Here is a 20,313-nt window from a genome sequence, read left to right on the forward strand (position 1 = left end):
ATCTCAACTTCTAAAACTTTCAAAGATTCTTAATAGAGGGATGAAAAACTATGAACAATTTTAAGCTTGTTTTTTAAAGAAATTCACCAACAGGGTATATCATTTTGAGCTGATTTCTAGCGCCAAAATGTAGTTGTAGGAAATCCTACAACTACACCCTTATGATATTTTAACAAGAAATCTAAGAAACCATAATTAAATCTCTAAGAACTTTTATTAAATTCAAGAACAAGTACATACATATGAGAAAATCCTAACTTGGGAAGCAAATAAGACACTCTCTCCTCTAAATATCTAATCTCAGACTACCCAAAAAGCTCTCCTCTTACACAAGGTCGCTTGTCTCCTTATATAGGATTTACATAGTGGGGACAGCTAATAATGCCCCTAATTTCGGATCTGACGTGCGTCAATGTTGCATAGGGATTCATCGTTGTCGCACGGTTTCTTTACTATCGCATAGATCGTCACACTTTACTTGTGATCTGGAGATGTCATCTAGTTCGTCATCTTGGACATGTTATATGCGGTCGTGGTCGCATGCTATCTGAGGAGTTACTTCGCATGCTAAACGAATGTGCGGTATTTTGTACCCACAAGGGCAAAGGCAAAATGAAGCAAAAAAGCATCAAGTAATGGATCTTCATCACACAAGTTCCATTTATATTCTTCTACATTACATTCCTTTGGTAGTAGTAGATATGCCTCCTAGTTTATCATAGGATCTTTTCACATAGTCATAGATCCAAATCTATAACTTAACTCATTTACCTTATTAATAGTCACCTGTGAGGCTCATATTAACAAAAGAAAAAAGTTACTAAATTCTTAAGTCCCTTGCGGTTGGTTGCTTACGAATCGTAACTCTCCAAAGGCCCAGTTGTTGATTCTATTGCTCCCGCACATCATGCTTCTTTCACTTATCTGTCTTATAAGTTCCATCTTACAAACCCTGCAAAGTGATAAATCATTAGAACTCTAGTGCAAGCATTGCGATATTAAAATTAAAAAGAAACATGCACAAGGAACACTCATTATCATGAGAATGCAATATAACCTACAGAGTCAATCATTTGAGCGTTCGAAAAAACTAGAGATTTGGTATATACCAGCATATATAGTTCGACTAGAAGTGGGCAAGGCGGTTGAGATGCCACAGGTAAGATATCTTCTTTCTCATCTTAAAGATGGATTCCAAATTTTTTAAATGGATATCATAACTGCAAAACTCATAAAACTCATAACCACCGCCGTTCTCCCCGTTTGCCTCATGAGGGCGCCTGTTGTAGGTCCAAAATATGATTTTAACTGTGGGATTTGTGACGATTGCATAACAACACATCAGATTTACAACCAATGTTTGGTGGCCTCAAACCATTTATACTAGGCATATTATCAACATTGTACTTCTATACCCATTCATATTCTTGATGTTGATTCTTTTCCTTATCCTCCTTTAACCTTCAACTTCCCCGTGGACGACACATAATTAAGGAAACAGAGTGATCCATCAATTTCAAGTAGTTTAGAATCATTCAAATCTCCCTCGGGATATTTTATTGTGTAAAATGCTTCTTTACTAACATCAAAACCAAGTATCTTTCTCTTATCTGAATAACTCCGTTTCTAAGATCAGTCAACCAATACAAAGACTCACCGGCAAATGCCGCTCGATAGTTATCCTGTGTACGAAGATATGGTTCAGAAACAACCACATCTCTCCATGATTCATCTGGATTACTCCTAGCGTAACAATCTTGCACTCTTCAGCTACATCACTTGAACAGAGACAAAGAACCTTGTACTTTTACGTGATTGAATCTTAAGCTAATTGCAAATGTGAATACCTTGAAATGGGAAGTCGAAATGAACATCCACCAATTGGATTATAAACATGATTAGTAACAACTCCATCTTCTTCGCAAGATAAAAGTACTAAACCATTTATAGAATCTCGAATTTTGAGACTCTTGTTTACCAAACCAGTGTCAGGTCTAAAACGAAAAACCTCTTTTCTTTCTTATCAATATCATAGAAAACAATACCATTAGATTTGACACAAGCAAAATCAGATTCTCTATCAAGATCAGCATCACTGTAAAACGCAGATAAATCCACGGCTACTATAAGTTCGGCTTGAATGTAAATCGATAAACTTCGAATCATATTCGACGATTAACTTAGACCATAACTTGCCTACACATCTAAATCTAACCAAACTATCAATAGGTACTCTTGTAAGTATACCATTTGTAATAATATGCTGAGGAAGACGAGAGTGTTACTAGATCCTTCGTCGCAATCATCATTTCTGACCTCATCTTTATTTCTTGTTGTTGTTCAATAGATATCTGCTCCCGGCGGCCATTTCCATAGTAACGACACTTGTTTGAGGAGAGTTGGAATAATTAATGAAAACGAGATTTTTGGTTTCAGTTTAAAGGTGGACAAAGAAGATAATTACAGAAATCTCAAGCTCTGGAGCTCTTTGTAGAAGGGAAATGGAAGTGAAACTGCTACTATTAGATGATGATGACTTTGTTTTAATAGAACAACGTATTGTTTTAGTCCGTGACAACGCAAATTGTGGCGTTAGTTTCGGGATTATCTACCCGACGTGCTGTGTGCATTGTCTGGCATGCTAAGACTCTCCGTGATTGACGAGAATATAATCAAACAAGTAGTACTGCTTTAATACTAGTACCTACTATCATTGACTATCCTAGTAGACTCTACTTGACTTTGGGTTTCCCATGGACCAGGTTAAAATCCATATTAATTTCAGACTGTGAATTTAGAGAAATTTTTTGACGGGGGCCGTTTTTTAAGGGGCATGGGGTCAAATGATATGTTGACATGTGTCAAACATATTAATGAATTCTATTTCCAAAAATACAAAAAAGTGTATTTTTGGAGAAAATTTTGTTTTCTTAATTGGTGTTGGTATTTTTGGAAACAAAACTCATTAATATGTTTGACACATGTCAACATATTATTTGTCCCCCATGCCCCTTTCAAAAAAGCCCCCATCAAAAAATTCATTGCCAAGAATATAGTACACAAAATTGGTTAAAAATACCAAAATCAACAATTCCTGGGTGAAAAGGACACTTAGATTTTGATACTGTTTAAATGGAAAAAATGAAAAAATAGTCAGGATGTAAAAAGTTTCATCCTACCCATTTTCAAATACATTTTCTTATTTTTAATTTACATCAGGATGCATCCAGTTTCATCCTGGCTATTTTTTAAGTTAAAGTCAGGATGAATCCAGTTTCATCCATGCTATTTTTTGGTGTCCATTTCACCCATACTAATTTTTACTTGTCCATTTGAACCATGTTTTAAAAATATTTGGACAAATGACCCATTTTCCGAATATAGTATGGGTGTCGAAGGTCGAGAGGCGGTTGATGCTTTCCATAGGAACTTTGACGAAGGTAGATGGTTCAGATGCAATTGATCTGATGTTGTACTCACACTCTTGTATCTTGTTGTTGCGGAGTACCTCGAACGATACTTGATTACCTCTTTTTGCGTCTGGTTGATCCATAATTTCTCGCCAACGTGTGTTAATGATGGCGAAAATTGTTGTATAATCATCCCTTGGATTGCGCCGGAGTCCTACAAATGAAGCATGCACCCGCAAAACCCGGATGACTCCTAGATGCTTCTATCCGTGTTAATCTTGATCCAGTTAATGTTCGAAATGGACCATCCTACCGAGATTTTTGAGATCTTTTTGGCACCTCCTGGATGGTTAAGTGTCGTTGAATCTCCTGGTAAGATCGAAGGTAAGAACTTTTATATCTACCGATTGGATCATATTTATAGATGTTTCTTTGAAAGAAAACAGATTAATCTATGTTTCTTTGTAAGAAAACTGATTAATCTATTAATTATTACGTTTTTTTCCTTCTTATTGGTTGACCATAAACTTCAAAGTTTATGACTTTAAAAATCATCTTATGTTCACTTTTTCATTTTGTAGGAGTTAAATATTGGATGATTTTAGACTAGCTCACTGCGATAAACATCAAGTCAAGTGAGATCATGTGGCCTTTAGCAGCCGTCTAACGTTAGGATAGGTGTTGGGTAAAATGGATCGACGAGTCTCCATTCTCTTTCGGGATATATTTTGGGATTTTTTTCCCGATAAAGCTATCATTTTCGTTTAATATTGGGTGTTTTATAGAATGATCACACACCCCTAATTAGTTTTACAAAATGATCATAACTTTAATTAGTGTTTGCAAAGTGGTATTTTTCCATCTGACTTCACTGTTTTAAAAAAAATGGTCCGACTTTTGTCTTAAACACCCCTCTGGAGTTGTTTAGGTGATGGTGATGAACTGGTGGTGGTGGTGGCAGCGGCTATACCCAAGAGAGGAGGCGGTGAACCCTCTTAGGGGATGTGATACAAAGATCCTGAATGCGGGCTGAAGTTCCGGTGAGATGGATCCTGATCTATTTCACCAGCATCAGCAGCAACAAGCAGCAGTAACACCACCACTTGCAAGCAAGAACACCAAACCAGCAGCAAGCAACACTACTGTTCATAACCAGATCCATTATCAACTCAGCTCAAAGCCATCACCAGATATATTCCATTAACAACTCCCAACACCGGATTCAGCTTTTATGCACCACCACCTCTAACCACAGCAACACCTTCTTCTCAACTTCTAATACACCACATACAACTACCTCCAATTCTTTCTTATCTGTAATCAACAGATTCAACCTGCAACTGATCACTAGTTCCACCGCCATACGTTAATTCAGTTCATAATTCTTCATTCAAGCAACCCTAGTTTCACCTGAATCTACACCCTTTCATCGAATTCCTGTAATTCATAACACACTAATTACCATCATTTAATTACTGATTCTAAATCATAAAATAAAACTAGGGTTGTTAGATCTTACCTCTTTGCATCTCTAATCTTCAAAAGCACAGAATCAAATTAGGGTATGAACAAGGGTTTTGCGGTGATTCATGATTTCGCCACCATCATCTCCGTTTCTTCAGAGCTGAAAATATCGAGCAGCTGTTGCGGGGAATGAGGCAGGAGAAGAATATGTAGAATATATGTATCAGGGTTTTCTTGAAGGTCTTAATCCGACGGTCCTAAATATTTAGAGATTTGTCATAAGGGTATCAGGTAACTGCACCACCTGACATAACTCTGACACGTGACATAACGGGACAGTTAGCTGTCTAGTGACTGCTTTGTTAATATTTTGTAACAGTAGGACCTTTTTGTAAACCGGAATAAGGAAGTGTGACTGTTTTTGTAAATTCCCTTTAATATTTTGGATTGTATGGCGTAGTTAATGTAGAACCCATTGTAAAAAGGGCAGTTGCAAAATCATGATTCGCCATGTCCGATATCTACTCACTGTTACAAATATAATACTGCTTATACGATTTAAGCAATCAAAGTGAAATTAAATTTAGAATTAACTGGCTTGAGACAACAATACTATTTCATTATTATAGGTACGACCACTTTAACACACTTGCATATTCCATTCCCTGTACGCTTATTAAAATTGAGTACATCACACCACAAATGCGCCCTAGAGAGGTTTTGTGACAAACATTTTACGGAACCAAGTGATCACTTGCTACCCAAGGTCATTCCTTGGGTAACCTTTAGTGAAGCTGGCCTAGATGAAACAGCTTCCCACCATGCCTTAACATGAGGCCTAGAATTTATCAAATTAGCATGTGGAGTCTTCATAATATAGGTAATATAAGGAAGGTGATTAAGATCAGCTAGTGTATAACTATCTCCTGCAAGATATGTACTGCTGCTAAGCATCTTTTCATAAACATCAAGGACTGCCCCGACTTTCACGACGTTCTCATCGATGGCCTTCTGATCTGGTGCCAACCTCTCATAGGAGCAATGAAGGTGTGAAAGAAAATAGGTCCCATTGCAGGGTTGAATTGTTGAGATTCTACTTCACATCCAACCATTACTTTTGCGAAACCATGAAGACTGCCATGTTGAAGTAGATCTGTTCCCTGGTCTTTGTATTTGTGAGCAATGTAACTACAGATGGCTCTTGATTCTGGAACAAAAAATTCGATAAGAAAATGTCAATAATTAAAAAAACCAAAATTCTTAAAAGCGGGTCGAACAAACAAGAAGTCACCAAAAAGAGTGATATCTCCATCTTCAAGTACTGGAATCTGACCAAATGGATTCTTGGAAATGAAATCAGGACGTTTGTGTGCTCCGGTACTAAGATCGACCGGACAAATCTCATACTGGACGTTTTTCTCTTCGAGGCAAGCCATCACACGAGCCGTACATGTTGAAAATGGAACTCCATGTAGCTTTATGGGTGCCATGAGTTTGAGTTCTTAGTGTATAAAGGATGTAAAACTGAATGTCTTAGGGACTATAGAGCAGAAATCTATCTTGTTCTTGAGTTTGATCAAGAAGGTGATATCATCTACAAATGTTTGATCTGGGGTTTTTCTAGAAGACAAGATAAGAATTCTAGGCAATTCTCATGCCTTAAGAATATAAATCTGACCAGTGACCATACCAACCTGTTACGTAGCTTTACACAACCGAGAAATTAACCAACTTTGTACAACTACTCTTAGGGCCCGTTTGGTATGAGTTTTGCCAAAGGATACTAAAGCTTTGTACAACTAGTCTTAAAATTCACCGAAAGAAGTTGTTGTTGGAGATAGAATTCTCAACCATCATGATGTAGAAGATATATTCTGTGATGTCGGTGGTGGTTGTTACAGCTGTAGTCTTTTACTGCAGTACGACTTGTAAGAGGAGTGGTCCTGTGTCTCTTTACTCTGTTGAAAAATCAAGAGCAATTGTGTAACAACCACACGGGTAACTAAGAGGGGTTGATTCTCCCATCAATGAAGAAAATAAAATTAGTTCGTGTGATCAATGTCACAACCAAAGGAGAGTGAATTAGAATGGCCCAACAAAGCTTTACACTGAAACTGGAAAACTGATTCTAGCTTCTTATGAGCTTTTAATGAACGGAAAACACAAAGAACGCATAAGTGAGGTTGTCTCCACAGAGAAGCTTTTAAATATAAGAATGCACCATTGGAACTAGACCACTGAATGTTGCAAACTCCCAATATTCATTTTGATTGGTGCGCAACAGGCAAAAAACTACATAGTGTTTCATCTTAAGAAAACTGTTAGTCCCACATTGCTTGTGCCGATAAGAGAAAGGGGAAACGATGGATCATAAAAGCAAGAGAAGTAGAACGGGAAAACATACTTACCTGGACGGGGTCTATGGATGATCAGGAAGGTCCATGGCCTAGGTTAGCGACCTCCATTGCACACTAAGGAGGGATGCTTGCCTAAGATCTCCCCAAGAGGGAGAGTCTACGTCATAATTTATTCCTGAGGGGTACGTGTCTGCGCGGCCCCTGCCACATTTTAAAACTAAACTTTGTATCCTGCTTAGCTGACAGCTTGTTGGCCTTTAAGTTTTTCCAGTTCCTTTTTTGCTGCGCATTATTCCTCCTTTGGTTAGCAAGTCCAGAAAGAAACTTGGACTGGCATGTTAAATCTCAGTTGAGGCGAAGTATCAAACGGACCCTAACAATCTTCAAAACAGAAATTTTAGTCTTTTACTTTTCGGCATGGCATTTGTGTACTAACGGAGGCGCTTCAATTACTGGTTGAAAACCCCCTCCATGGCATCAGTTTCTCAATGTTGAATGGAAAACCGTATGTTGTTGATCTTATTTGTGATGCATCACAACACAAACCCAGCTCTATTTGTGATTTAAATTGTTGCCAGTAGTCCTCTTTCGTTACTGGTATAACCAATTACATAAGATTTTATCGGAGTGGTTTAATGTACACAAGATCTGACACCAAGTGTCTGTAATAGATATCTTATCTAAATGCTGTTTTAATACACCAACAGCACCAATGGCAACTTGGATACAACTTTCAGCTGAGATTCTATTGAAGAACCATTCCTACATATTCAAACACCGACATTGATACAGTTTAAGTAAATCACCAAATCAAATTCGAACTTTCTCATAAACCGCTCGTTTCTAGTAACTCCCAACCATGAGTTACTAAACATGCATAAAATGGGGATTTTTCTAATTTCTCTAGGAACTACTTGTGACTAAATACTAGCGCATGCTTCAAATTGAATCCTTTTGCAGGTTAAAGGGCAACCCACATTTTTTTAGAAGCCTACAAGTTGCTAGGCTGTTTTTGGAAGTGAGAGTAACAAAATTTAGTCCCATGTTGTTCAAGTCTGAGTTAGGGATGCGAATGAAGGTATTATAAAATGCAGTTGATGCATGACTTCAAAACTCATCTTTGCGCTTGGGGCAATGACGCAGCTAATGAGGTAATAACCGAGGCGCGTCAATTGCTGGTTGAAAACTATTTCCAAACCCCCTCCTCGGCCTTGGGTCTCCCAGGGCTGTCGAGAATTTCTGGAAGGGCTCCCTCTAATCAAGGGTAAAGCCCTACAAAACTTTAAACTAAATTTTATCTCCCGTAAGCTATCAAGTCACTTACAGATCCAACTCCAGTCTGGTGCAGGAGATAAAAATCCAACTCCAGGTTTGAGCTGCAGTCTGGTGCGCTAAATTTTATCTCCTGCACGCTATCAAGTCCCTGGTTGTGTTTTAATCTCCATGCTATTTATACATCTAAAGGTTTTACATAAAGTAGAGATGTCAAATGTCTTTTTTGAATATTCATCGGTAAATATCGATTGAAACACTCTTGGGTAATCCCTTGGCAATAATGAATTTAGAAGTATCAGTTGGATGCAATGGATCTCAGAATACATACTAAGATTGATTTGGACAAACTGCGGAAATTATCAGGCAACACAAAGGGCACTTTAGCGCAGCGGTAACCCCAACGTGTTCCACTCTGATACCTGATTCCTTGTGGGTGTTCAGGTGCATACGTTAAACTGGTAGAGGGGCAAGTACAATGAACAGGACATGGTGGGCTAATTTTCCAAAACTTGCTCAGCTTCAGCAAGGCCAACGATGAAACAGAAAGAAAAAAGTTCCAACTCTATTTTTTATTGTTATAGTTCTTGTTCTTGTCATATCGCAGTTGCTAGAAAGTATGGACATCAGAAATATTTTGAATTCATCGGCTAAAAGCTATATTTCCTCTTCTTTGTTTCTTGTGCAACATTTGTCATAAACAAACGAAATTTGAAGGACAGTGTAAATTCTATCAAAAACTAGCAATAGCACAGTATGAGAGAGGCTCAGTAACCAGTGGTGCACTCATTGGATGTACTTAGGGATTTCCCCTTCTCTTAAGAGGGAAAGAGCGTACACTCCACTATCAACGAGGTCCTCAATGTTGTGAAGGGATTCCTCTTCCGCGCCTAGCATGAAGATAGCACGAGCCTCTGCTTTCTTGGCCAATCTTGCTGCGAAGTTCATGGGAAGTTTTGTGGAATTGAGGCTTCTTAATATCTGACAGTATAGAGAAAGGACTCGTCCTCTATTCCTTGCCAAGTCCTCGGCTGTTGCCCATATCAAACCCTTAGCCATGTTCCCTAGCAACAATTAAATAGCTGTCTTCTCTTTGTAAATCAAGATGTTTGATGTCTTCCACCACTGTACGCAAATCAACCACTTGTCAGTCTGCATCTGATTTTTATTATATATCTAAAGTTAGAGAGTTTGGTCTAATCTACAGTTGGACTCTAGAGCACAATTAAATGCAAATAAAGTAAGCTTATTAAGTTGAATAGTTCTGCATCGGTTTATTCACTACTAATTGAGTAAGATGCGGATCATTCTTCTTCCATATATTGCCTGAGAATTAGAAATATAAGAGAAACGGCTCATACAACTTCTGCAAAATATAGATCCAAAATGAGAGCATAGAGAGACACAACTACATCCCTGACTAAGGCTTTTACAATTGATCTATCATTGTCAAAGACAAGCAAGCAAATAAAATATGGCAAAGGCAACCACTTAAGCTGTTGACTAACAAGGTACAAAGTTTCACTCAAGCAGCTCACACTCAACTAGCACATGATGAAGGTCAGCTACCTAAAACTGCATTTACCCTCGTAACAATTTTTTTTATTTTCAATTACTTAAACTTTTCAAAAATTGCATAACATGATTTCTTTGTTTTGGTAGATCTCATTTATCAAGTGAACGCATATGGAAGGAAGTGTGTATAATTCCAATGATGGCAGTATTTTCAAACACATGAAGATTTAATGAAACCCAATTCTTAGAAAACCCCAAACCCCAAACTACTAAAAAACAAACAATTAAAAGATACTAATCAAAACAGGCTATATCACTAATCATCGTCTCAAAAAAACTACGAGGATTAGAAAATGAATGGTGTACCTATCAACAGAGATCCACCACACCAAAGATATCTTCAAGCTCCTCCCTTCAGACTCTGTCTATCTTTCTACTGATCAGAGAAGAAGAAGAACCAAAATTTCACTTCACTGGAGGCAAAAAAAAAAAAAAACTTATACCATCACAACTAGTCTAGACGCACAAGCAATGCGCTTGCCATTCCATTCCAACTAAAATTGAACTTTTCATTTAATATTTCTTCAATCATAACTACCCATTTACACAAAGGGTTGGTTTAACAATTTTCTCTTGTTTCTTTTTCAGTCATATTCTCTACTATGGTGACCATTATGTTAAGTTTAAGAAATTAAGAAACATTTTGCAGCACATAAACGAACTGTCATGGGGATAAGTAGTAGTTTCCATAGGAACATCCCATTCAGGAAATGTACCCAATTAGAATTAAGAGTAGTGCTTGTAAAATTAGGAAACCAATAACCAAAAGATTATGAAGTAGAGTACTCGAGCTAAACTTAAAAGAAACACCACAAATTCATACTTTCTTGAACTGTTTGCTAAGACTCAATGAGTTTGAGAACCAGTCTTTGTTATCTCTCCATTAAGATATTCAACTGTGATTTTCTTCGATTTCACACAACAAAAATTAAGGTACCAACTGAGACACCCAAATCAACTTTTTCATTGGGATATTTTGTCAAACAGTTGCAGTTCATGTAACAGACGTTGTATTTTACATAGTTGAAGTTCAACATACAGCCAAAGTTTCATGAAAGCTTCATTCCTGAGAACCATTACATCTAAACCCATTCAAAATGTCATGAAAAACCACTCAAATTTTGGGACGGTTACCCGTTACCCTCAGTGACTGCTAAATTTTTAAATATACTGTAAAAGAAAACAAATCAAAATGTACGTAGCAATACCTGTATTAGTTTGCCAACTACTCACAATAAATAAGCATATGGAAGCAGAAAATTGTGCTCACCGCTAAGCCCATGTTCATTGCCAATTCTTGTTATTTTAGTATGTTCCAATGAAGCTGTGAGAGGATAGAAAATTATAAGGTTCCCTCGAGCCAGTTGGATACTAAAACATCGGCACCTAGCGGCAGCAAACTAAAGATTTAGTCCCACATAGACAAGTCCAGAGTAGAGGAATTGAAACAAGAGAATATAAAAACAGGAGCTCAAGGATAGAAGAAGCATACCTTTCTCGGCCTTTTGGCTAAGATCAAGTGTAGTATCTGTTCTTATCAGTTTAATATCTGATATGCCGTCCATCGGATGGCATGATATTAAATTAATTTTTTTCCTGGGGGAGCTCCCATCACAGCAGCTTGCTGCTGGGGGTTCTCATGTGTCGCCTCTGCGTTGCACTACTGCAAAGGCCCGGCGCACCCCCACCTAATATCAAAGCTAATCTTTTGCACCAACCTATAGAAGGCCTATTCTTAAGCTTAATTATGTGGATTTTTAGCAAACCTGTAGAAGGCCTAGTCTTAAGCTTATAGTGGTGGCTAGGCTGTCTATGTCACTCAAAAGTTACACACATTGCTACCTCTTATTGTAACTAGTTCAGCTCAAGTTGCAGTTTCAAAATTTGCAAGATGGAACGGAAAATTTAAACTTCCTTGATAACCTGTAGAAGGCCTAGTCAGTAACACCTTATTACCTCCAACTGTAACTGTACAATCAATATTGTACAATCGATCTAGAAACAAGTGCAGCTCAAATTGCTGTTTCTAAATTTTTTAGAGGGCCTAGTCTAAAGCTTTTCGGTAATACCCAAGGCGCGCCAAATTGATGGGGGAGTTCCCATCACAGTAGCATCAGTTAGCTATGCGGTAACAGCCCCTGCCCAATTCATTCAACTAAACTTGTCTCTTATCGATGGAATGCATCAGTAAGCTACGGTTGAGCTGGCTGCGATATAAGATCCAACTGTTCCATTGAAAGATTTATACTTCAGGCCACTGGAGTGAATCTTGCATCTTCGCTTGCTCTTGATCAAACATTTCAGCTGAATTTTGCTTTTTGGCTACGGAATTGAGTCAGGAAGGTGGTACTTGCACATAAACATCGCTTTCTTATTCTTCTTCATCACCCTGAAGATAAGATTCTTTTTTGACATTTTACTCAAAAGCTCATATCATTGACTTCATATGCTTGAGGTGTTGGGCGTAAAACTTGTGATCGGAGTGTAGACTGGAGCCTTCTAACAAAATGAGGAAGGTAACCTTTCCTTTCCATTCTCCTTGGAAACAAAATGAATGAAGTATGGAAGCTTTGAAATCCCACTATTCCTCCTTTTGTTAGTAAGCCCAGAAAGCTGGATTAGTTAGTAACTTTGAATCTCAGTTGAAATGAAGAGAAATAATCCCACATGGACTAGAAAGCACAACTCTGCTCAAAATGCTCTGTATAAAGTAAGCGCTTCACTCTACCAATTGATTCACGCAGCCGTGCGGTAAGCACAAAGCGAACTATTCTTTCGCCTTTTACTAAAGAATACCGTGTGCTTGCCGTTTATAAGCGGCATACGCCTATTTTTGGAGGGTTTCTCTTTTCTAAAGAGGAACCCAACAATACTCAAAACCAATAGTTTAGTTTTTATGCTTGGCAGCATGTGCACATTTTTGGCAACCTTAACAGGGAAAAAGATCTCTTCAATAAATGGTCAGCGAGAGCCAGTGTCTGGCAAATGATTTGATAGTCCGTTTGCCTGCCCTTAAAATGTAACAGTTGTATATATACGGTAACCCCCATATCAATCGTGATTAATATCGTTAACATCCACTTAATATGGTGGAGTTCCCATCACAGTAACTTGTTACTGGGGTTCTCATGCGTCACCTTTGCATTGCACTTCTGCAAAGGCCTGGCGCACCCCTACCAATTCATTTAACTAATCTTTTGTCCGAAAATAAAGTGACGATGCCTGCATGATTAAGTCCTGACTGGTTGTCTTCTAAAATTGGCGTTTAGTACTGTAATTGAAGTTTTGAGTCTAGTCTAGAATTACAGTTGTGATTGGTATATGTTGGGAGGAGTGGATGGCAGATGGACTTACTTGAAGCTCTCTACTAGAGGAGTGGATGGCAGCTGGACTGCACAGAAAGGCCTTACTTGAAGCTCTCTACTAGAGGAATTGCCGACTGATATGGTCCGTTTTTCTTCGAAGCTTCTCCCAATTGAGAAAACGTCAAGATAACAATCCATTCGGGGTGATGATACATTCAGAAGACGGGGCAACAATTCCTACCAAGGCATGAATTCGATTTGTTGTCTTTAAGTTTTCTGCTTGGCAAATTTTTTGGAACTCAGAACATTCTATTCATTTTTATTTTCTAGACATAGAAATGGCTAAACGAGACACAAAAGTCACACAACAAAAGACAATGTTAGATAGTGTGTCTGGCTCCCCATAGGGAGTAAAGGATGTAATTCAACAGTCTGATATGAGAGGTTTATCTTGTGTGAAAGAGAGAAATCATAAGAATCTCATTCCTAATTCACTTAATCTCTCAGAAACAGTCAAGATTATGCAAACATGGTTATTGTGCAGGCATAACTATACTGGATTTTTGATGGAAAATGTTGTGATAAAAGTAGTGATAGGTGGAGGTGGTGTTGCAGGTTTAGCAACAAGCTTGGCACTAAAAAGGGTTGGAGAAAGCTGAGAGTCACTGGTCCTGGCTTGAATCTTTTGTCAAATGCTTAGATTTCTCTTGAATCACTTGGTGTTGCTCACAAACTTACTTCTATCTACAAACCTTACAAAAAGTAATTCATTCAAATTAACACTCTCTATGAATTTCCTTTTGTATTTCATTGGCTTCAAGCACCGAAACAGTTCACAGTATATAACTTCACGGGTGTATGCTCTGACAAAACAAAAAAAAACAAAAAGAGAAAAAAGGATGGAGAAGTGGGGCATCGATCCCCATACCTCTCGCATGCTAAGCGAGCGCTCTACCATCTGAGCTACATCCCCAACTTGTGAGTAGAATAGCGTAAGCGATTGTTCCTTTAGCTTAAACAAGAATTTTCAACTGCTGCATCACCACAGGGACCAAGCCACCAAGGTGTCGTCGTCCGGTGCATTACATGACCAGCTGTAATTTGAGGGTGGGAAAACGTGAGTCTACTAAACTCATTCCATTATATTAACAAATCGAATGCACTTTGTGGTTAAACGTGAAGGCCAGAGCAGTTCCTATGGAATGAACAAACTCATTCTATTATATTAACAAAGTTTGTTCATTTTGCTCCCACTATGGACTCAACAAACATGAAAAATGGATGCTCAAATCAACAAATTTGTACATTTTTTCATTGAGTTGGAAGGTGTAGCGCGCGCTTGATGGAAGGCCGGGCTGGCTTCGCTCAAACGCCGGCGCTAGTCTTTCCACTGCCCACTTGTAGTTCAAACTCCAGCGATTTTTGTTAACACGCCGAGTTTTATTAAAAGCGCCAACAGATCCTTCCATCTAACGACTGTTACTCATTTTTGTTTCCTTACAAATTCAGTTCATCTCGAGACTTAAAACTCACACCTTCTTCATCACTACCTCAAAATTACAGAATTTCATACCATCTCAATTTTTCTTTGTTCATCTCCGAACAAAACTATCCATATCAACTCACTCTACCAGAAAAAATCCCATCTCTAATATTAGAGCATTTCTCGGTCGAACTAACATGCGTTGCTATCTCAAGCATGTTTGTCAATGTTGGTGATCAAAACTATAAGTCTTGATTTCTAGTCTACTATAGCTAAGTCTCGGACTAGGATAGAAAGTGTAGTTGAGCTCAAGGACTTCATGGAGAATCATCATACAAGAAGAAGAACTACTCAAGGAACCGGTGGAACTTCTCACCAAAAAGGTATTTGAAGACTTGAACTTATCTGTCACTCAAAAGTCTATCTACTCTATCTCCTACTTCTTGAGACAAAAAGTCGTATGCTATATATAGACTTAGATTATACACATTTGGTATTTGGTTCCGAGTATACCTTGACTATCTATATCTCGAAATATGTGTTGGCAAGCGTTTCGCTTCGACCATGTTTATCTTTACCTAGTGACGAAAGTCATGATATGTTTCAATCACTTTGAAAATTGCTTTGACGAGAAATGGTGTAACAACTGTATAACGTCCTCTAAGAATGTTTCATTGGTTGGAATGAGAGTTTATATTACATAACCAATGATGGACATAAGTATTATTGTGGAAACACATATGTGCATAAGTCCTATCCCTTGAACCAAAGTTTGCTAACTTTGTTGATCAAGAGAAACCGGAAGAATTGCTTGTTGCCAAGTCCCCGAACTCAGTCCGCGAACTACCAAACTTCTCATCCCGAGAAATTCTGTTGGAGTTCACAAACTTGTTGCGTGAGTACTAGTCCGCGAACCCAGTCCGCGAACCGGCGGAAAGTCTTTGCCGAAATTTTCAGCTGGAATTTGTAAACTCTTCCCGGTTGTTTAAGTCCGCAAGCCTAGTGTGAGAACTTAAAAAGGTTATATATATGAAGATGATTTCTGAACTTAAACTTATAATGACTAAGGAATGCAGTTTGCAAACCGTAGCTATAAAAGTTCATGAACCGATTCAAGTGAATCAAATCATCTTTGCTTCAATTGTGTCTTGTGTAGTACATAAGATTTCCTTGCAATTGAATAACTCTCTAACTAGTTCATTTGAAGTCATCTGAACTAGTTATGGTGAAGAAGAATATGGTTGGTATGAAATGCTCATATGACTAACCTTTTGGTTAACTATTGTTGAACCAACAATCTACACGTTTAGGTACGGTTAACAAACCTAGAAGCGTGCATTTCATTTGTGTATAACAAGCTAAGTTTTTGATCTAACGGTTGAGAAATATTAGCTTGAATCTAAATCGGGTTTTCATCTAATAGTGGATATTTTTCGCTTTGTGACCAAGGTGAAACCCTGATTTGAAAGACTATATAAAGGATACATCTAGTATTGTGCAAAACTAATCCCCACACTTCACGTGTGATACTATTTTGCGTGCTAGAGTCGATTCTCCTTTAACCTTTGGTTTTCTTCTTCTAAAACCAGGTTAACGACTTAAAGACTTCATTGGGATTGTGAAGCCAGACCGATACTACTTTTATCGTATTTGTGTGATCTGATCTTGCATCTTCTATCGTACGAGTACAATCAGATTGATTGGTTTGAGATTAATATCTCTGATAGGAAAGATATAAAAAGTAGTCACAAACATCTTCGTCTCATTGTTTGTGATTCCGCAACATCTTGTTTCGCTACCACATGATTAAGATTGTTGTGAGGGGATTGATTTATCTAGGATGTTCTTCGGGAATATAAGACCGGATTATCAATTGGTTCCTGTTCACCTTGATTATTATCAAAAGACGGAACAAAAACTTTAAGGTTTTTCTGTGGGAGACAGATTGATCCTTTGATAGACTTGTCTGTGTGAGACAGATTTGTTTATTGTCAAAGTCTACGATTTTGGGTCGTAGCAACTCTTAGTTGTGGGTGAGATCAGCTAAGGGAATCAAGTGCGCAGTATCCTGCTGGGATCATAGGCATAGGGAGTACAACTATACCTTGGATCAGTGGGAGACTGATTGGGGTTCAACTACAGTCCAGTACGAAGTTAGATTGGAGTAGGCTAGTGTCTGTAGCGGCTTAATAAAGTGTGTGTTCAATCTGGACTAGGTCCCGGAGTTTTTCTGCATTTGCGGTTTCCTCGTTAACAAAATTTCTGGTGTCTGTGTTATTTCAGTTTCCGCATTATATTGTTTTATTTTTATAATTGAAATAATACAGGTTGTGCGTTAGATCATCAATTAGAGTAATCCAACCTTTGGTTGTCGATTGTCATTGATTGATCTTTGGATATTGGTCTTTGGTACCATCCAAGTTATTCCTTGTATTTGATTAGAACTCGCAGTTCTTGCTTGAGTAAATCAAATCAAGAAGAGAGATATAAACTCGTTGATATACTTTTAATTGATTGAGTCTTGTTGATTCTCTTAAAAGTATATTCGAGTTTGTCCATACAGATTGCTAAGCGAAATATTGGGTAGTGGTGTTAGACCCCGCTTTTTCATCTACAAAATTCATTATTAACAAATATAGCATCCTCACAACAATGATTACAACAACGTTCACAACAGCGATCGCAACAACAAACACCACAACAAATACCACAACAAACACAACAACAATCACAACAAGAAACACAACAAAGAACCACAAGAATTCGTGATGTCAAGTATACGATGGATGAAGACGAGTCACTTTGCAGAAGTTATGTTTTATATACACAGTATGAAATCAATGGTATTTATCAAGAAAAAAAAACTTTTTATGATAAGATATTACAAAAATTTGGTAAAGAAACAGGTAACCCCAATAGACATGATGGCGATGGGTTGTATCATCGTTTTCACGCAATTTCAGCAGCCGTTAGTGAATATGTAGCTTTAATCACTCAAATGTGGCACAATAGAAGAAGTGGTGAAGGCGAACCGGATGTGAACGAAGATGTCGGGAAGAGTGGCAAAGATCCCACAAAACGAGCTTCCAACATGAAGCTTGTTTCACCATTTTGAGGGTGCTTAACATGTTTAATCCGTACTTGCTGGAAGGTCATCAAGTGCCTGCAAGATCACCACATGGTCTAATCACGTAAGATTTTCAGAATGGAGGACCTTCTTCCTCACCTGATGGAACTCCAAGTAGTCAGGAACAACACAACACTAATACAGACGTTAACACCAACGTCAAGAGAAGAAGAGGAGCTGGTCAGAAAGCTTCTAAAGCAGCGAGAGACGCAGCCCAACGAGCATCAGAAGGAGATTCAAGCGAGTTCAACTATGCTGATCACAAGGAATTCGAGATGCAGATAAAAGCAGATAGAGTCAGAGACCGTGGCATTGATTTAAATAATCAATAAAAATGTCGTCTTTCGCGAGAATAATACTACATGGATAGTAAGCTTTCCAAGTTACTCTCCTTGAACATTGGACTAATGAATGGACGACAATATGCTGGATGGACTAAGCAAATGGATGCGGTCGAACAACAACAAGCCCAGGCCGAACAATAATAAGTCAATGAAAAAGTCCCCCCCTCAAAAAATTGGCTTGTATGTGAATGTGGAAGAAGACGAAGATGATGCCTCGGAAGAAAACGAAGATGAATACAGTCTTGCTAACTGATTTTAATTCTTGTTTAATTAAGTTTAATTTAATTCAGTGTAGTCGTTTAATTTTATTCAGTTTAGTTTAGTTTAATTTAACTGTAATCGTTTATTTAAAATTACTTTTAATATAATTGCCTCAATTTTAATTTTTAGTGTCGTCGTTTAAACAAACAACTTTTAAATTAAAAAACATATTAATTGAAATAAACAACAATACTAAATTGAAAATAACATCTATCTGCCTCTCCCTCTCCCTCTGCCTCGCCCCTGCGCATCGTCTCTTGCTCCTTTTAAAGCCCAAAGGTGCTTAGTTCAATCTTGTCTTAGTTGTGCATAGATTCCCCGATTGTGGAGTATGTCAGTGGCAAGTATATATTCTCTTGTTCGGCGCCCATGCTCTACCACAAGATTCAGCCTCAAATCTTCATGACCCTATCAAATATTGATCTCATGACCCTATCAAATATTACTTAATTAAGTAACATTTCACATACTAAGAGCTGGTCTTATCTCCTTCCTGTAAATTGAATAATAGACTGACCGCATTGCAGATAAATCATAATGATAACAAGAATGCACCAATGAAAGATCCAATTGCTATAACATATAATTCTATGTTAGTTTTGAAAGATTCAAAAGGTAAGCTCTGCAAAGCAGTTATTGTCCAAGCCAGTTATTGGAGTTGGTATGAAACTGAGTATGATATCCAAAGGTACAAGTTCAAAAAAGAAAAAGCTTCCTAAATCTAAAGCTCCTAACGTCTCGGCAGATAAGCTCGTGGATTATGGATCTTTATGGGGCTTAGAGTTTCCACCTGTGAAGGCCAACCGTGAAGAAATGTTCAGCGATCTCGTAAAAAACCACGATGATTTAATAACAGAAGATGTTGGCAAGGGATAACTGTTTTTAGGCAGTGATCCACATTGTAGTTTGCAAGTTGCTCTTTGTTTTTTTAGGTTTTGCAAGATGTGTCTTCTTTTGTTAACACTCTTTGAATTCTTAGAATTTCCTTTTGTTTAGCTTTGCTTTTTGTTTGTGGGTTTTTCGCTCTTTGTCTGTGTATCTGCCCGCACGCAGCTTGTGTGCTTTTTTAATCTATTCTTTTGAACGATCAAAAAAAAATTCTAGATTTCTCAATTTAGTATCACTACCAGGAATTGGATTCCAATGTTTAACCCCAAATGATTTTTGATTACAATCAATGAATCGTTGTCAATATAAATTGGCTCGGTGTAACTTGAATTGTTTGGTTTTGGCGCGTCTCCAACTTGTTCTCTGTTGAACTTGACCCTAAAACTTAAAAGGAAAATGCCGACTTTGAACTTCTGTGTAGCATGCTCGATCGTAAAACTTGAGACGACTTGAGTAGTCAAGGTAGATTTTGGATAAACTCGTTCACATATGTATGTTCTAATGAAGCTGTAAGAGGATACAATATTTTAAAGATGCATTCTTATTTGTAACACAAGATTGATCAATTAACCCAATAACGATAATTCCTGGGTAAAAAAGACATGTAAAATTTGATATTGTTTAAATGGACGAGAATGTAAAAATAGTCAGGATGTAAACATTTTCATTCTACCGATTTTCAAATACTTTTTCTTATTTTTATTTTACATCAGGATGCATCCAGTATCACCATCGCTATTTTTTAAGTTTAAGGCAGGATGCATACTTTTTCTTACTTTGTGTTTTCCCTCGTCAGTTGTGCTGCTTGTTAATGTCTCCATCATTTG

At 37.8% G+C, this 20,313-nt stretch overlaps 2 long non-coding RNA genes, 5 other non-coding genes and 1 pseudogene across 8 annotated transcripts; 4 read left to right on the forward strand and 4 right to left on the reverse strand.

Moving 5' to 3' along the window:
• Nucleotides 1-642: 642 nt before the first annotated feature.
• LOC113285842 lies at nt 643-1,326 on the reverse strand. The gene is made up of 2 exons (XR_003328971.1): nt 1,110-1,326; nt 643-952 (listed from the first exon to the last, which is right to left on the reverse strand). It is a non-coding gene; the product is annotated as an uncharacterized LOC113285842 (long non-coding RNA).
• A 4,142-nt stretch (nt 1,327-5,468) lies between these two features.
• On the reverse strand, nt 5,469-6,553 carry LOC113285843 (annotated as a pseudogene).
• Nucleotides 6,554-7,274: 721 nt separating this feature from the next.
• On the forward strand, nt 7,275-7,436 carry LOC113292107. Its single transcript, XR_003331698.1, has one exon. It is a non-coding gene; the product is annotated as a U1 spliceosomal RNA (small nuclear RNA).
• A 911-nt stretch (nt 7,437-8,347) lies between these two features.
• LOC113291959 lies at nt 8,348-8,503 on the forward strand. The gene has a single exon (XR_003331662.1). It is a non-coding gene; the product is annotated as a U4 spliceosomal RNA (small nuclear RNA).
• Nucleotides 8,504-9,204: 701 nt separating this feature from the next.
• On the reverse strand, nt 9,205-11,436 carry LOC113285844. Of its 2 annotated transcripts, none has more exons than XR_003328973.1 (3): nt 11,349-11,436; nt 10,385-10,454; nt 9,205-9,628 (listed from the first exon to the last, which is right to left on the reverse strand). It is a non-coding gene; the product is annotated as an uncharacterized LOC113285844 (long non-coding RNA). The 2 variants fall into 2 exon arrangements; XR_003328972.1 differs by having other exon boundaries at nt 11,287-11,436.
• Nucleotides 11,437-11,566: 130 nt separating this feature from the next.
• LOC113292235 lies at nt 11,567-11,765 on the forward strand. The gene has a single exon (XR_003331730.1). It is a non-coding gene; the product is annotated as a U2 spliceosomal RNA (small nuclear RNA).
• A 1,054-nt stretch (nt 11,766-12,819) lies between these two features.
• On the forward strand, nt 12,820-12,940 carry LOC113291972. The gene has a single exon (XR_003331670.1). It is a non-coding gene; the product is annotated as a U5 spliceosomal RNA (small nuclear RNA).
• A 1,343-nt stretch (nt 12,941-14,283) lies between these two features.
• TRNAA-AGC lies at nt 14,284-14,356 on the reverse strand. Its single transcript has one exon. It is a non-coding gene; the product is annotated as a tRNA-Ala (tRNA).
• Between the last annotated feature and the right edge of the window lie 5,957 nt (nt 14,357-20,313).

The sequence above is a fragment of the Papaver somniferum genome, chromosome 6 (assembly GCF_003573695.1).
Source record: "Papaver somniferum cultivar HN1 chromosome 6, ASM357369v1, whole genome shotgun sequence".
In the NCBI taxonomy this organism is placed as follows: Eukaryota; Viridiplantae; Streptophyta; class Magnoliopsida; order Ranunculales; family Papaveraceae; genus Papaver; species Papaver somniferum.